Source organism: Nansenia antarctica, assembly GCF_963989245.1.
Source record: "Nansenia antarctica genome assembly, chromosome: 7".
Classification (NCBI taxonomy): Eukaryota; Metazoa; Chordata; class Actinopteri; order Argentiniformes; family Microstomatidae; genus Nansenia; species Nansenia antarctica.
In genome coordinates this window covers 59,669,258-59,685,168 of record NC_137677.1, presented here as the reverse complement: position 1 = coordinate 59,685,168, position 15,911 = coordinate 59,669,258, and positions in this window count along the sequence as shown.

Genomic DNA, 15,911 nt, shown 5'->3' with positions numbered 1-15,911 from the left:
TTTGTCTAATGGGATGACAGATGAAGTGATAATGCAGAGTAACTAGAGGTTCTGCTCTAAAGGCATCATCAGTGAAGAGGAACAGAAACCAATCAAAGAGAAAGGAACCTTGCAGTCTAGGCTGAAGTTAAGCAGTTAGATTAGATTAATTAGATACTTTATTATCAATGCACAATACAAGTACTGAGACAATGAAATGTAGTGCAGATAGTGGCGTAGTGCCACTAGAAGACATGATAATGTAGACGTGCATGGTATTACTAAGGTATTACAGTGAGTATAAATAAAATAAAAAATAAGTGAATATAAAAGTGAACATGAGATGAATGTCAGTACAGTTATGATATGTTATAATAATCATTTAAGGGGATTTTTTTATTTATTTCAAAACACACAGTATTCATACCACCAGGAAAGGGTTTTGTATATCAATCTGTGGAGTGAAGCTATGGAACAGTTTGAATGTGGAGTTAAAGCAATGTCCAAACATAATCCAGTTTAAAATAAGGTATAAAAACATGGTCTTCATAATGTACAGGGATGATGGGGGGATTGATAATCACAAGGTGTTTACAGGGGTTATTGTTTATTTATGATACTTTATCCTTTGGGTTCCTAAATATGTATTCTTTATTTTCTTTTTTTATGTAATTAAGTATTTAAATACGATATTTGACTTTTGGGTGTGCAGTAATTGTATATATTATGAGATTGTATTAATTTGAGCATTTGAACAGGAAGCATCTTTATGATTTATGGAGAGGGGGTGGGATTGAATACGTTTGTACTTTGTACAAAAAACAAAAACAAACAAAACAAAACAAAAACATATATATACACGGTATATACTGTATATAACCGCAAGCGGCAATGGGCCGTGTTCCTACAGATATGCCCCCATAACCATAAATGGGGTGAGATTGACAGACACGGGGTAGACCTACAGACAGGTTGTAGATTGACAGATAGGGGGTAGACCTACAGACAGGGGGGTAGACCACTCACCTAATATGGGCCAAGTTGAACTCATGATATACTTATCTATTATGAAGTACCCTAGGACCACGGGCCTGTAAGGTACCAGTCACCTAATTATGGCCTGATATACATAGGATACTATACTATGATGAAAGAGCGTGGGAAGGGCATCTGCTTATCCAAATAGATTATAGAATAGGTTATAGAAAAAGGTAGGCGTTTGTCTATTAATTACAGCTGTGCTTTGTGCTTATCGTTTGGTTTGAGGCAAGGCAGTGCTGTGTCACTCAGTGTGGGCAGGCCTAGAGATCAGGGTGCCGTGCTAACTGGCTACGTTAGCTTGTCTGTCAGAGAGACGTGCTGGGCTGTCAGTGTCACAGTGTCAGGATTTGCCATCATGATTTCAGATCATTGGCTGGCCAACTATATGGCTATTATTTGCCTTTGTTAATTGTTTTACAATTCTGATCGCATCTGGGAGCAGTTCTGCTGTCAAGATTGCTGTTCGTAATCACTTGCTTGCTTGTTTTAAGTGTTCCAAACCAAAGGCAGAGTACAGTAACTTTGCAGTTCGCTACAGTAACTCCAGTTCAGCGCAGCGAGACAAAGTCAGAATACCGCAACTCAAGTTGCTGTGGTTTGCCTTGGTTTCTCTAGGTTTTTTTGAAGTTACTGTAAATACGACCCCTATTTTCTTGAAAATACAACACAGTATGCCTTTTGCCTTTGTACGGCAGATTGGGTTCTTGAGGCAAATATATTTTCCCAATGAGGAAAGACACACAAGTTTCATACCTTTTCATCCAACAGAGTGGAAATGCCAACATTCTGAAGTTAATTATTTACTTTTGGTTATTATAGCGCCACCTATGGTCTAATCATGGTCATTCTTTCTGCCATAGTTACTGATGCTCTCTAGTTGTGGCATGCAGATTCATAGCATTTTTGGTCAGGGACTTTTGGAGCTATTTGACCAAAGCCAGGAAAATAATAATAATAAGTAAACCACCAATAACAATACTGTTCCTACTAGGAACACAACCATTAAAAAAAAAAAAAAAAGTTTAATGTGCAATTATTTCTTTTGCTTTATGCTTTTTAATTCTATTAGTTTTGTTTTTTTTGTTTTCCGTTATATTAATTATTGTTGCTGTACCCAAAAAAACTATTTGTTATTGTACCTAAAAACAGATATGAATAGAATTCAAAATAAATAATACTTTTAATTAGGTGAAAATGCCTAATTGTTTAAACAGAATCTATTGTTATTGTTAATTAACCAAAACCTAACTACTATGCTTAAATAATAACAAACTGTGTGGGGGCTTGGCTGTGAGTGGGCTTGGCTATTGCTACCCTCTAGTGGTTGTTTAATGTCATTATACAATTATATAATAATATTATAACAGTAATAATACAGTTTATTTTCCCTTATATGAATACCACAGACTCATTTAGCTATTATCTTCATTCATGTTTAACAATAATATTGTCAGCTGCCAAGAAAATATGGAATAAAATACTTTGAGATAATGATTAAAAACTGAAATGGGAATTTTGGTCCATTACACAATCTAATAAACAGTGTGACTTTTTAAACCAATGATAGGCCTATCTGTAGTAGGCTATTACCTTCAATTTGTGAGAAAGCAGAGATTAGGCCTATACATACATATATATAGCCATAGACAGGGGGGTATTCCATGTACGTTGATTAGTATATTCGCGATTAAAAGGAAAACCACGGCAAATCAAATGAAGAACTACAAATCCCTGATGACAGGGAGATGACGTATGACTGATCTGATTAATCAACCCCTATTTCATTAATTTTCTCTATATAACGACGTCGATCATTGATCGGCAATGACACTATATAATAGTTTGCCTAACTGGCCATCGGATTTGTGCTCCTAATATCTAAAAAGCACTACGGTTTTCTTATTTTATCGGATTAAAGTAGCAAAGACCAGAAATTCCCATTGAAACTTCTACTCTTCTATCACCCAAAAAGGGGCGTGGACATGACGGGAGGGGAAAGTACCCGGATGCGTTGCTCTGATTTTGCGCTCCTTTTAAGGAATAAGAGGGTGTGCTCATGACGTCACGTATACTATATAAACCTTATCTCGGAGTTTTTTTTTTTTAACCAGAGTGTCTCATCTAACCCTAAGGTCGGGACAGCTGCTTCCTGTACTTCACCGTTCACTGTTTTTCCTCTATAGCTTTCAGTAAACGACAGGAAGTTTTCGAATGGCGGTAGGCATGGCAAACAAAAAAGCATAGAGCTTCACTCTGGTCTGAAACTCACTTTTCCAGGTAGAAACACCATGAACACGCCGTGGTCAGCATGGCTGCCGCGAAGAGCTCGTCTCTGCTGCTCTGGTGATTTTCTGCCGGAATAATGATTGTTGTTGAGTAGATCAAACTGAGCCGGGCGCACTCTGGCGGATCCTTCTATGATCCTGTTAGAAACCCCGCGCGCAAACATTTCCTCTTATCTAAATTCGTGACGTTAGAATTACAAGGTTCTACCTTCATTTTTGTCAAAATTGAGTTTTTTACATAATCTGATCCATGAGGTGTTTATTAATGCCTGTGTGGTGTTGTTTTTAAAAATGTTGACATTTTTGAGTTCGTAATTCATAAAATACAAAGGTTCCATCTCACCAAACATAATGGACGCTCAATATCTCTGAACTACCCTAAACGGAGATAGAACCTTATCATTCTGCTCACGATATGTCATTCATGGATAACGTGATCTTGAGATAAAACCGTTCTTGATAGTCTTTTAACCCTTAACCGACAGAACACGTGGTTGTCATTAACGTAATTCCTAGACTATAATTATTATGTGCTATCGAAAACATGTCAACGGTTCCTAAAAGCAGAGAAGCTGTGCTTTCTATAGGTTATTACGGTAACTCAAAGCAAGCGCTCCTACTTGTTGATCTTTATGAAGACGGAAAATAAGATGTAAAAAAAGTGCAATACTGCCGCAATTAACAAGGCAAGGGAAATGGTTTTGCAAGAAGTTGCTGACAGATTAAATGCATAGGTCATACAAACCCCTACTTATTGTTTTATGTTCATTTAGTAATAAATTAACATTCACTACTGTGGTGATATCAGCAGGCTATACATTATTAGTCACTAGGATGGCAGAGTGGTATCAGCTGTTGCCATTATCACCAAGCCTTATTATTAAGACGGGTGTTCGAATCCCGCTTCTGACATACACTTTTTACTGCATTTTGTTGTCTGATGCTTGTACTCTGCAATTTGAATCTAGTTTAATCTAATCTAAAAATGTATGTTTAAAATGATGGTGTAGGCTAATTTATTAGAGAACTGACATAACTACAAAGGTGTTTGAAGCCTTTCTGACTTGTAAATGATGTTCTTCTAGCATTGTAACTGGACCCTGGATTTGGCATAGATTGTTATTTCTTATGATTACTGATGGATAGATGATTCACTTATTTAGACAGATGTATTTATTGTAAATCCATTTGCATGAAGGTGTCTATTAAATGTCAAGAAGATAAACATACAATTAAAATCAAACCCTCACCTGAGGCAAGGATCAAACCAGCAACTTTCTGATTGCAAGCTGGCTGTCTTGACCCCTGTGCCAAACAGACAGTGCTGCTTCTCCAGATGCAAGCTGATACACATACCTATCTTTTTACACCATTTTATTTATCTATCTATCTAGCACACTATCAAACTATATCAAAATATCAAATTATCTATCTACAGTATCTCGTAAAAGGTGGGAACTAATATTTCCAAAAAGACACTTGATGGGAACTGTCGTTCAGGATTTAGTTTTCGCCTGTGAGACATTTTTGACACACTTCTTACTTTAACCAGACCGCAAACCTGGTCGCTACCACGTTTGTTCTGAAGGATTGGTTGGGAATTATTTGAGCCACATTCATGGAACAGAACTGAAATTATTGCGAATTATCAAAAATAGTCTTGATTATCTCTAATTGCCCTTCGTGGAATAGGGCCCAGGTCTAGTTCTATAGATCATGTCGATACATAGACAAGTCTAGTTTCTATAACCAAATTTGACCAAGTGATGGCGCCATTGTTTCATCCCTGGGATCATTGCCGCCACCACCACCAAGTTTATGACGGGGCCTCAGCTCATACTGTAGGGCTGCTATAGAAAACTGTGTTCTGTGAATGACAATAGTGGAACTCCTGTGTGTTTTTACTGTGTATGTAAATAGGCCACATTAAGCTTGTTTAAGCATTTAAAAAACGTAAATATGGAACAACACATTAGGCCTACCGGTATATGTAACTATATCCTGAAATAATGGATACATAATAAATAATGTATCGTTTGACTGCTGTACTTCACATGGGACACATAATGGACTGTACACAAAATATTCTTTTGTTTTCCACTCTACTCAGCAGCACTTACATAGCAAGTGAGTTTCAACCATGAGAGGTGTCATACAGAGAGTAGTTGGCCTTTTACTGTGGCCCAACAATTCAAAGTGTCTCCTACACTGTATAGGTAATTAACTGTACACAGATGATGTTTACATATGCTGTAATAAGGTAGCCTACTTCATACCTTATGTTCGCTACTTCGTTAATATGCTATTACTGCTTTAGTCATCTTCGATCAGGATACAAACTAGATGACTCGGCAGTACCCCAAGGAGAAATCAATAAAACAATAGCAGCAATAAAAAACTTCTGTATGTATTCTGTATGACATCGGCCATGGTCGAAACTCACTTGATATATTCATATTCTAGAAGTACTGCAGAGGAGAGCGATAGTAAGAAATTAATGTTTAGTCTTGAAGTATTTGTGTACGGTCAATTATGTGATTCGGAAGGCCTAATCTCGTTCCCAAACACTTTCGCCAATGCAATAGCCTGAGCCCAGTATTTAAAAACCTTTCATCTGGATTAGAGTGAGGTACCTTTACTGAGGCATCCTCCACGATCAAAGCAATAGAAGAGCTGAGTCTGGAGCCCCAGGCTGAACTTACCACCATGGACCTCCTTAAAGAGGAGCCTTCTACAATGGTTAAAGTTTAACTACATAAAAATACAAAATAATATAGGCATATAACTCATCAAACCCCTGTGCAGTAGATAGGTTAAATACAGAGCGATGAGCAGGTGGAAGCTTCAACCAAATACGTATCATCCATTGAATTTGGTGCGTTTCTCATCATTATCCCCAGAGATACATGTGATAAAGCAGATGCCGTCCCTTTTGTAGAAAATATTCACTATTTTCGGTTTTGTACTTTTGTAGTAAAATATTTTTATACAAGCATCCATTTAATAAAAAAGATACATCAAAGATACAGTGGCGGGCGGTGCATTTCACACCTAGGCCTTCAGTGATGTCCGACACATTCCTACCTGAATTATTCTACCTCTTAATACCATCGTTATGACGCCATGGCTCTAGAAACTAGACAGAAACACAGTATAACCGGGCGTTGCATCACCTTAACATAGTCAGACAAGTACAACAGAGTTATATTAATATTTCCGAAGCATTTTTAATCAATAAATCCGCATTTACAATGAAGAGTGTTAAACTAACATCTTTAAGATCGCTACATTACCCACGTCTCTCGTCTCGTCCACCATAATAGCGACAAAGGGTGCCTTTTTAATCTCCATTTTGATCTCTTCTTCCATCACTTCAGCAATAGCAAAAATCAGGTCGTTTTGTATTTTGCCTGACGTCCCAGTAAACACTTTGTTTGTGGACAGGTGGTAATGTAAATCTGGGTTGTTTTCAGCCAGAAAAGAAAGAAGCTCAACGTAGTTTCCTCTGTTTGTGGACTTGGCGCTTTCATTGTGTCCCCTAAATGAAAGTTATTGTTTACCCAAAAACAGGACACAATCGATCAGTATTATCGATCAGTCAACGAAAGCTTTCGTTGTGAGGCTCCGTTTCCCTGCGCACTTTCAAAAGTTTCACATCTACCGGCATAGTTCCGCATCTCAATAGTGAATATCAATAGTGCGTATCAATAGTGCGTAGCAATAGTGCGTATCCAATCAAAAGACGTGCTGGGTGCTGACATCATTGAGCCTTACAGCAGGCGCCGTTGTTGCTTTTGCTCGCATCTACGTAGGTTTACTAGGTACGCCACAGGTTTTCTCGTTCCAATGTTAAGTTACAGGTCGAATCCGCAGCACCGTTTAATGTGAAGGCGGGCAGATTTTTGAGCCCCCTAGCAACACATTTTGATTGGATAAAAGCTCTAACATAAAGGCCAGCCCTCCAAATCTCAATCGGAGACTGGAAGCAGCGCAACCAAGAGGAAAGCTATGAAATGAAGAGAATAGACTATGGGGAATCATTAATACATATTTGTGGAAAATATATATTAAAATAAAATGTATATTCTGATGATGTTTAGGCCAGCAGAGAAGGCCTTGCTGGCCCTGACGGCACACCACTGCAAAGATATGAAAAAAACATGGTTGTGCTTTGTTATAACTCGGGTGGAGGCATCTAAAAAAAATAAAAAGGTCCTTTGAAGGCTTTAGTTCCTCTATTATTAGTAACTGTACAGCAATTTCATTGAAATCTCTATGCAGGCTTTGACATAATAACAAGTAAAGGAATTCTCTTGAAGAGAGAATACTTGGGATTCTATATTAATTCTGTTTGCAAACATGTACAGTAACCTTTTGACTCCTTAACTTTCAGATCCCTCTTCACGTACAACAATAACCATAACTGAAGGCCTTTAAAATAAGGTCAGTTTCATAAATTATTGAATTATTGAATTTCATATCCTTTTTTGCAAGCTTAAGTTTGCAGTATGCTCTATGACTCACGTCTCCCCTCTGTGCCAGAAGCAGAGTTTCTCCTCAAGGATAATAGGCTTTATTGAGCTTTAGACCTCTTTCATAGCACGGAATACTAACTGCCTTTCGGAGCTGGCGAACCACAGCATATAGGTCGATGTTCTTTCCCTGATTATGCAATCCTAGCAAGAAATTTAAAAGTCAAACCTTTCAATCTAGCGGAAACAGCAAACTGCTGGTGACACCGACAGTAGGAGTCCTCTTCCTGTCAGTAGACCTGGGAAGACGGGGGGCCGTCTGTGAGACACTCTGCATGACTCCCTCCATGTATTAAAGAGAGAGAGAGAGAGAGAGAGAGAGAGAGAGAGAGAGAGAGATCTGACGCTAAAAAGCTTATTAAAAGCTAGCACCAATTTACAAGTTGTCTTGGCACTTTTTTCATGTTTTTAATAGACCTGTGTCAATACACTTAACCCTTTTTTTTGTCAATTCACAAGTTCAGTTTTTTTTTTTTCTGCCTGACTTTCCGAACATATCCTCTGCAGGAACAATAGGTTGGCTACAAGCACAGGCATCTTAGTTACAAAGTAAAGTAAACTAAGTACATAGTAGTTTTAAGTAGGCCTACATGTCTTAATGAAGTATGTTTATAGGCAGGGGGTAGGGGGCACTCTGCCTCTGTCAAGTTCTCATAGTGGATGAATATTTCATTACACATTAGATGATATACAGAGATACAGTATATAGAGATTATACACTACAATTATTGTATCTCTTTGAATAAGTCTCAAATCTAGGTTAAAACTTTGAGAGACATAGGAGAGAGAGAGAGAGAGAGAGAGAGAGAGAAAGAGAGAGACAGAGAGGTAGACACACACACACACACACAGAGACAGACCATCAGCAAAAGTATAGACCTCCCGATTTAAACACACTCCCATTCAAACACACTGCCATTTAAACACACTCCCATTCAAACACACTATTCAACCGAATATACCGAAAGTAGTTAACCCTATAAATGTTGAAGAGATCCCTGTTACAAGGAGGTAATTGAAGCATTTCCGAACAGCTGATTACCATGCCGACAGGGAGAGAGGTCATTGTAGAGACAGGGGGGCATTACTGTAACAGCTTCAGCCCATGACTCCCACTGAGACTGTCATGACTCATTCACTCAGTCATGACTAAATCATGAGGGAGGTCTATACTGTCTATACTGTAGCTGATGATACATCTGTCTGTCTCTGTCTCTATGTGTACACTAGTGTGTGTGAGTGTGTGTGTGTGTGTGTGTGTGTGAGTGTGTGTGTGAGTGTGTGTTTGTGTGTGAGTGTGTGAGTGTGTGTGTATGTGTGAGACTGGTGAGAGTCTCAGGAGGAGAGCAGAAGCATGAGTTTGTACGTCAAGGAACAGAGTGTGTTCTAGTTGGAGTGTGTCTGTTAATATTGTGTTTTGCATTACTTTAAGCTCCTTGCTGCATTGTGATCTAATTTACTTATTACCTCGTTAACAAATCCATTCGCTTTCTCCTTTTTAATAGAAAGTACTTTATCTGAAACCTGTTTATTTTGCAAGTTTTTACAATAAATGTTGGTTTATTTATATATATATATATATATATATATATATATTCCTTTCTTTCCTAGCACCAGGGGAGCCCCCCCTCCCAAATTTCGTTGTTTGGTACCTGTACTATAGCAATGACAATAAAGACCATTCATTCATTCATTCATTCTCCCGTCCACCTCTGTCTCTTGTCCCCAGATTCTATTAAATTGTTACTTCCCTCTAGCTATTCCACATTTAAAAAAAAAAAATTTGTCAGAAATAATTGTCACTGACCCCCAAATTGCTTCTGTTAGGAGGTTTTATTGTTAATTCTTCTAGCACCAGTTAGTTAGATATCTTATCAGTTTTCCTGTTATAATAGGCACGTTATCAGTATGGTACCCTACACAAGACCAATTATTTATAAGGTATTAAGGAGTTACTGTCAGTCTGGGACTGTCTGGTTTAGCCTTCAAGCCAGGTGCAGCAGGAAAACTCCCTTCTTAGCTCTCACGACACACGAACACAAGACACCACTCAATTCATAGTTTTAGCTCATTATAATCAAGGCCATCATGTAAAATCTGAAGTGAACAACCTTGTCTCCTGAGACCGCCTCAGGAGTTAGGTCCAGCTGATCTCTGTACTCTATGTGTAATTTTCAATAAATATACCAAGTGTGCATTAGAGAACTTCTCTCCTCTTTCTTGTAGCAGTCGACAAAAGAACCGGATCTGTTTAATTCTAACACTTCCAATGAGCGGGCCGGCGCCTTGCATGGTAGCTTGCCGCCATTGGTGTGTGAATGGGTGAATGAGAGGCCATTGTAAAGCTCTTTGGAATAAGGCGCTATATAAGTGTAATCCATTTACTGTTTCACTGTTATGAATGTGTGTTTGTGTGTGAGTGCACATTTGATTAGAATGAACATTACCTTACTGTACATGAGATGATCTGATGTAAGAGGACGTAAGAGGATGCGGTCTTGAAAACAAGTGTGTGCTTGAATATGAATTGTGTCCCTCTCAGACGGTGTGTGAGGGAGAATTCCGATTAGATATGTGCTGACGTGGGCATGGTGGTGTGCATCTCTTACAGAGACAGCAATACATTTTTGAAGGCCAATTGGATTGTCTCCATAACCATGGAACTGTATGGAAGTCTCCCTACTTACATAGATAGCTAGTAGAAAAACAAGAATGAGGCAGCATAATGTGACGTATGTGGCTGTGGTTTGTTGTTATTCCCACTCCTGCCGTCTGGGGGCGTGCGCCGTGCACCCACATTTGGGTCATTGGGGTTGTACTGGCCGTTTGTTGTCATTCCTGTATTATAGAATAAAGTGAGCTGTAGCCATTGCCTGCAGTACCTGTTACATCGTGTACATTGCTCCCCGCCTCCGCCATTAGACCTCTGCAGCTCATCCAGAACGCTGCTGCCCGGCTGGTATTCAACCTCCCCAAATACTCGCATGTCACCCCTCTCCTTCGCACCCTGCACTGGCTCCCGATAGCAGCTCGCATCAGATTCAAGACCCTGGTGCTTGCATATCAGGCAGCTAAAGGGACAGCCCCTGCCTACCTGAAGGAAATGGTAACCCCCCAAACTCCAGCCCGCTCACTCCGCTCCTCCACCTCGGCTGGCCGACTGGCCCCACCACCTCTGCACAGCAGTCGTGCTGCCCGATCACGTCTCTTCACAACACTGGCTCCCCGCTGGTGGAATGAGCTCCCCACGGCTGTTAGAACGGCAGAGTCACTACCCATCTTCCGTCTTAGACTGAAGACCCATCTCTTCAGGTTACACCTTAATTGCCCCTCCTGAGACATCTTCTGACCCTCACCACTACGTCTCCTAAAGACGTCCGCTTTCCCCTCTACTGTGTCCCTAAGAACTTCTATTGCCCCCCTTGTACTGTTTCTCTGTTCCTCCAGTATAAAAAACAAAAAACAAACAAAACAAAAAAACTAGGTTTTAGAAGAAGGTGATACAACAAGAAGGTTTTTTCCTTCTATCAATGGCCCCGGGCCATTACTCTTCCTGCCATGAATGGTGGACTGCTGATTCACATGCTTAGCATTCAAATGTATTGATTGTAAGTCGCTTTGGAATAAGGCGTCTGCTAAATGCCAAAAATGTATATGTAAATGTATATTACTATCAAGAATAAACAGTAACCAGTCTGTATTCATACAGAATAAATTGGCGACGAGTACGATTCATCCAGTGATCGTTAACGGCGCTGGGTGACGAGGAATCCACGTTTTCGTGGATTGATGTCTCTTGTGAAAGTGGAATCTTTCAGCAATCACAATGGGCTTCGGAGAAAAGTGTGCTTGCAGGACTAATAGCCCAGTATATTGCAGATCTGAAGAAACTGTCGGAGCACTGTGAGTTTGGGGCTTACCTGCCGGAGGCGCTGAGGGACAGGTTTGTCTGTGGCCTCATAAGCGAGTCCATCCAGAAGAGGCTATTAACAGAGACTGCCCTCACCTATCATAAAGCAGTGGAGATCGCCGTGGCTATGGAAACAGTGGCGAGGGAGTCCCAACAACTCAGCAGCTCCTTAAAGATGAATGCAATGTCTCTCTCATCTACTCCGGGGAGAAAATGCACCCGGTGTGGGAGGACCAATCATATGGAGAGTGACTACTTCTACAAGGATCAGACATGTCACCGCTGCGGTAAGAGGGGCCACATTTCACATACATGCAGAGAAAGTAAGCAGGAAAATAAATCAGTAGGGAACACTAAGTGGGAGAAAAGAGGGGACAAATGGAGAGAAAAGTCAAACAGACAGATAAATAAGTTGAACACCAGTATTAAGCAGAGATACGGATAGAGACTCAGATGGTGAATTAACCCTGCACATGGTGAATGTAGCTGATGATGTCACCCAGCGGGGAAATTCAGCCATATTCAGGACACAGGGGCAACAGTTTCACTCATGTCAGAGAGACTGTACAAGGAAAAATTCAGCCATATTCCCCTGCGCCACAGCCACACCCTGCTGAAAACATATACAGGTGAAGTGATTGCACCAGTGCGGGTTGTAAAAGTGAAGGTTCAAAATGCACAGAGAAAGAGCACGGCTCCCACTGTATGTGGTGAAAGGTGATGCACCCCCCTTATTTGGGCGTGAGTGGCTGAGAAGAGTGAAATTGAACTGGAGAGAAATTAAAACTGTCAGATCAGTACAACGCATGCAGGGGGACACCTTGGAAACAGTGTTAAAGGGGCATGCAGATGTATTCAAGGACGAATTGGGAACATTGAAGGGCTTTGAAGTAACTCTGACACTCAAGCCAGAACATCCGCCGAAGTTCTGTCAGGCCCGTGTGGTCCCCTATGCACTCAGGCCCAAGGTGGACGCCGAGCTGGAGCGCTTGCAGCAACTAAAAGTGATTTCTCCAGTCCAGTTCAGTGATTGGGCCACCCCTATCGTGCCAGTCACTGAGAAAAATGGGAGTGTACGCATCTGCGTGGGACTTTAAAGTGACTTTGAACCCTGCCCTCTGTGCTGACCATTATCCCATACCTCGTATTGAGGATATATTTGCTTCCCTAGCGGGGGGGGCAGCATTTCAGCAAGTTTGATCTTTCCAATGCATACTTGCAGGTGCCGGTGGAGGAGAGCTCCCGCAAATATCTCACCATCACAACTCACAAAGGTATGTTCTGCTACAACCGACTGCCCTTTGGCATAACGTCAGCGCCCTCCATTTTTCAGCGCGTCATGGATCAAGTCCTTCAGGGGCTCTCCAACGTGCACTGTTTTTTGGATGACATACTAGTAACTGGGGGTGATGACGCTGAGCACCTGAAGACGTTGGGGGTGGTGCTGAGTTGACTGGAGAAGTTTGGCCTCAGGGCGCAGCGAGAAAAATTTGTGTTTTTCAAAGACTCACTGGAATACCTGGGACATGTGATCGACGCCACTGGCCTCCATAAATCCCCAGAAAAGCTCAGGGCGATTGCTGAGGCCCCAGCCCCAACGAATGTAGGCCAGCTTCGCTCCTTTCTGGGATTAATCAATTACTATGGCCGATTTGTACAAGACATGGCCACAACACTCAGCCCCCTGCACGCATTACACAATGGGAATGGTCTCTGGAGTGTGAAAAGGCGTTCTGCTTCTGCTCAGCGAAGGAGCAGCTCCTCTCGGAGAGTGTATTGACTCATTACAACCCCCAGCTGCCAATCAGACTGGCATGTGACGCCTCGCCCTATGGCGTGGGCGCAGTGATTTCGCATGTGATGCCGGGGGGGTCAGGAGAGACCCATAGCGTTCGCCTCCAGAACGTTGAGTAAAGCCGAGCAAAATGACGCGCAAATTGAGAGGGAGGCTCTGGGAATCATATTTGGCGTGCGCAAATTCCATGCGTATTTGTACGGGCGCCATTTCACCCTGCTCACTGACCACAAGCCACTGACTACGATAATGAGTCCCAGCAAAGCCATTCCGTCAATGGCGGCTGCGAGACTGCAGCGATGGGCCCTGATATTAGCCGCTCACAACTACTCGATTCACTACAGGTGTGCGGCGGAACATGGCAATGCAGACGGCCTCTCACGCCTGCCACTGAAGGTGGATCACAAGGATAAACCAGGTTCAGTGGATACTGTATTGATACATCACCTGGACTCGCTGCCAGTATGCAGCACTGACATTCGCAAAGAAACAAGATATGATCTTGTCAGGTCACTTTCCTGCAGCACAGGGGCGGGACAGTGCACTGACACCCTATTACTCAAGGAGGGACGAGCTCTCGGTGGTACAGGCGTGTCTGTTGTGGGGAAATCGGGTGGTTGTACCTCCAAAATTGAGACCCCAATTATTACAGGAGCTGCATGCGGGCCACCCGGGAATAGTTCAAATGAAAGCTGTGGCTCGTAGTTACATCTGGTGGCCCGGGGATTGACACTCAGATAGAACAACAGGCCAGAGTGTGTCAGTCATGTCAGCGCAACCAGAAATCTCCCGGTCTCTCACCGCTTCATTCCTGGCCGTGGCCAGGCACGCCATGGCAGAGGATTCATGTGAACTTTGCGGGGCCCTTTGAGGGTCATATGTTTATGATAGTGGTGGACGCCCACTCACTCCAAGTGGCCAGAAGTGAAGCTACTGGGCTCCACCACAACCGCTAAGACTATTCAAGTGCTACGGGGGTTGTTGCTAAGGGGGTTGCTAAGGGGGTTGTTCAGTCGCCATGGACTGCCAGAAGGTCTGGTTTAGCGACAACAGGCCGCAGTTCATTTCGTGAGTTCGCGTGTTTTCTCAAGGAAAATGGAGTGAAGCACATGCGCTCTTCTCCATGTCACCCAGCCGCGAATGGTCAAGCGGAGCGTTTTGTGCAGACGCTGAAGCGATCGTTAAAAGCTTTCGATCACAAAGACGATCACAGTGCAACACAGATTCGATTAGTCTCTGCTCAGCTACAGAAATGCTCCCCACTCCACGACTAACGAATCTCCTGCTGTGCTCTTCCTTCGCCGCTTTCGCTTTCTGTACGTTGCACTCTATTACAAACGACACTTTTCACTATCTCTCAATTCATCACTCTTTTTCCTCTGCAACTGTCTCTTTTGACTACATGATGATGTGAAAATTAGAGAAAATTGGACATTCATCCATGGACACCTGAACAGATAAAAAAGGGTAGGTTTTGGATAGGAGAGTTTAATGGCCTGCAATCATAGAACCTTCTTCTCACTCGGGGAGCAAAGTGCATGCTGTGCTAATGGTTAGGAAGACCGCAGCAGAGTCATGCATGCATGATTTCTCTCGCAACAGTCAAGTGGGCGCTGCAGTCTTTTGAGAACCAGCTGGGTAATGAAGATCAATGTTATCGATGCCTGTTTTGCTATGCTAATGTCGCCTGGAGAGGGAGTGAGGGGGGGGGGGGGGGGGGGGGGGGGGGGGGGGGGATGTCAGAGTTTGAACTAAGGATTTTGAACACATTTTCCATAGAACTTAATTTCTAAAACTCATGGCACAAGGATAGGAAAACAGAATAAGGAAATGTCACTGATGTTTTTAAGAACTTGAGGGGGGTTTGAAGAGAGTAGAGATCATATTGAGTGTTTTTAAAAAGCCTGGAAGAGTTTTTTTCACTATTTTGTCTATGAAAGGAACATAATCGATTTCAGTCAGTCAGGTTTCAGTGGTGCCATTTGGTGCCATCATGAGCACTTTCATATTCCAGGATCCAGGAAATGGATTGACAAAGGGATATTATACTGTATGTAAGCTTGAGAGGCATCCACCTCTTCAAGCTTGCCTTCACCAGTTAACCCTCTCCCCCTCCCCTTCCCATGTGTCCCCAGCACTACCTTAACCTTTTTGTGTCTTTTTATTATTACTACTCGATCTTTTCAGTTTGTAAAGTGTCTTTGAGTGTCTAGAAAAGCCCTATATAAGATTAGTGTATTATTATTATTATTATTATTATTATTATTATTATGTAATGTGAGAAGACCTTTGAAAAGAACAATTTGTGGTTACGTACTGTTTCGCCACGTTGAATGGCAGATTCCAATGATAATGTCTGTAAACCAGTC